Below are 2,934 nucleotides of genomic sequence, written 5' to 3' on the forward strand. Positions count from 1 at the left end.
GGGGGTGGTGGGGGGGTGGAGTAAGGTGCAGTCCTGGCCTCAGCAAAGCAGCTCCTGTTTTGACCCTGACAGAGTCTGATTCAGTCTTTTCAGGAGCTGGACTGATGTGGAGGAGGGTCAGTGACGATCCACATCTGGACTCTGTTCTTCAGACAGGACGTCAGAGAGAACGCCACTGATCCAACATTGTACTATAACACACCCTGACTCACGACGGGTAACATGAGGCGACGACGATCAATACATTGATGTGAAAACAACGTGACGATGTGAACGTCGAGTTTCAGCTCGTAGTTCGTCCGTCCAGACACGACTTCACTGCTCTGCTTCACTGGTTCTTACACCTCAGCTGCGAAACGCTCCACATGTTCAGCAGCTAAAGAGCCAGATGTTTCCCTCAGGAGCTGGTGGAGACCAAACACCGAGCTCAAACAGATTTATTCATTTGTCGCTTTTATCCGAAACAACTTCCAAGCGTCCACGTGCAGCCGGTGTAGGTGGAGGACTCATGAACCAGAGAGCTGAACTTTTAGATTTGAACTTAAAGGCTCCAGATGAATTTTAATCCGGTTTATAAAAACTAAAATCCAAGTTTGTGTCAAATCCTCATCATTTAAATCAAGATGATTCAGAAAGAAGAAAGTTATTATACAAAAAGATAAAAACACAGAATAAAATACAATGTCTGTGTGAAGAGTGAAAATACTGACGTGTGAACTGTGAATGGTTCTTACTGCACATAATTAAAGCTGCTGGGGTGGAGCTGCAGCATGTTAAAGTCCCAGTGTTAGGCATGTGTGTGTGAGTGAGTGTGTGTGTTTGTGTGCGTGTGTGTATTCATGTCATTAAACCAAATTACACTGAGCCCCACCCTGAGTGAGCACAAAGACCCCCTGTCCACCCTCTGTGCACTCGGGGGAGGGAGGGGCCACTTCCAGCTGCAGCTCTCTGCTGAGTCTGCAGCGTTTTCACCACCTGGATGAGACAAATGAAAACAGTGTTTGGCCAAAAGTATGTGGACACTCCTGCTCAGTTGGTTGAACTGTATGATGGTTTTGAAGGATCTAGTTTGTGTAGATTTATACAAAGAGGTGTTTCTGTTATCACAGTCACCAGTAAACTACGGTGAGGTGTTACAACCTGAGACGAGCACTGACGATGAAACAGTTGTAAATAGTTAAACATTAACATGACGGAGTTGTAACACGTCCTGCAACAAAACTAACAGGAGAGGAATGAAAATACTATTTTTGACCTTGTTTCATAAAATAACCCGAGCACACAGATGATATTTCATGCACAAGGTTTTAAAAGATCATCTTTGGGTGTAAAACCCGAGGTTCAGAAGAGAGAAGTTAGCTGTCATCATGAAACTTCAACCCTCTGACCAAAGGTTGATTTTCAAGTCTCACAACAAATGCATTTCTGCGACTGCTTCCACACGACTACATTTTAGTTTTAAAACTCATCCGTCATGCTGCGTTTCCTCCTCACGTCCACACGACTCACAACAGTTTTCAAGCACCGAAAAGCAGAGACTTTTGGAAACCAATTTTTTTTGAAAACTCTGGGGTTGTGTTTTATTTTGAAAACTCTGGGGTTGGGTTTTATTTTGAAAACTCTGGGCTTGTGTTGCAGTCTGGACGGACAGAAACTGAGACCTTTTTCACACAGGCTGCTGAATCAGAGCCGCCGGTGTAAAAAGAATGAATGAGGGGGAGTGAAGTCTTTAAATAACCCAGGTGAACTCAATCTGGTCAACGAGGGGGTGGTGAGGGCCAAAGCAAGAGCCAATCAGTGACGAGGAAAGGACAGGAAGTGAGGTCGGTGAAGAAAGGAGGAGGAAACATGACAGAAAATATGGATCTTTACAACATTATTTCACTAAATTTCACTTTGGATACTTTAACTACATTTTGCTTTTAATGCTTATTCACTTTTAACTGAAGTTGATTTTAAATAAATTATATGATGTCATTACTTTTACTCAAGGATCTGAACTCTTCTTCTACCACTGATCAACAGACCAAAGTATAAATGTTCCATCTGCAACCATTAGAGTTAAAGCAGCATATTAATGTAAGGATGTAATGTTTGGCTGTCTACATACTTTTGTCCTGATCAGTAAGGACTGTACACAGACCGTTTGCACACAGGTTTGTTGTTCAGCTGATCTCCGCCGCGTGGCGACCGTTAACTCTGACTAAAACTCATTAAGTCGACAACAGGATTTCCTCGTCTTCACCGACCGCTGACCTTTTCAGCTCTTTATTACTTTAACCTTCTGCTGCTGAAGCTCACTGACCGCAACAATGCTGCGGTTAATGGTGCGGTTTTAGCAGAGAGAGCAGGATCGTTCAGCTTCACGGCCCAGAAACCAGAACCCAGAGAAAAGGGACAGTTCACTGAAATATTCAACTTATTTTGTCCATGTTTGAAATCACAATGAGCTTCAGACTTTCACAACATGTTTGTGTCCACGTCTTTAACTCCAGTTTGGGTTTTCACTGTGGGTGATACATGTGGATCTTTTTTAAGAAGTAAAACTGAACCAGAGCGGACACGTCCCTCCAACACTGATCTGCTGGTCAGCCGTCAGGCCGCCAACACCAAACTGTCCTGCTGTGGAGACATGGAGACTTGAATATACAACATAAATATGCTGGATTATAACACACCACCTGAGTCCCAAACAACAACAACAACAACAACAACAACAACAACAACAACAGTCATGTGATGACAGAGCCTGGCAGGTTTGACTTAAAGCTCCTCCAGTGTAAAGGTCTGTGTCCATGTGTAGTGTGATTATAGATCAGCTCTAGCTTCTATATTAATACTGTGAAAGTATCAAAGCCTCAGTCCACAGAGAAATGCACACAGCCTGTATTCAGAAACTGAGCCTTAAAACCAGCCGTCAGGACTTCTGGAACT

The sequence above is a fragment of the Seriola lalandi genome, unplaced genomic scaffold, assembly GCF_002814215.2.
Source record: "Seriola lalandi dorsalis isolate HSWRI2012SDOR001 ecotype SW California unplaced genomic scaffold, Sedor1 jcf7180002054590, whole genome shotgun sequence".
NCBI lineage: Eukaryota > Metazoa > Chordata > Actinopteri > Carangiformes > Carangidae > Seriola > Seriola lalandi.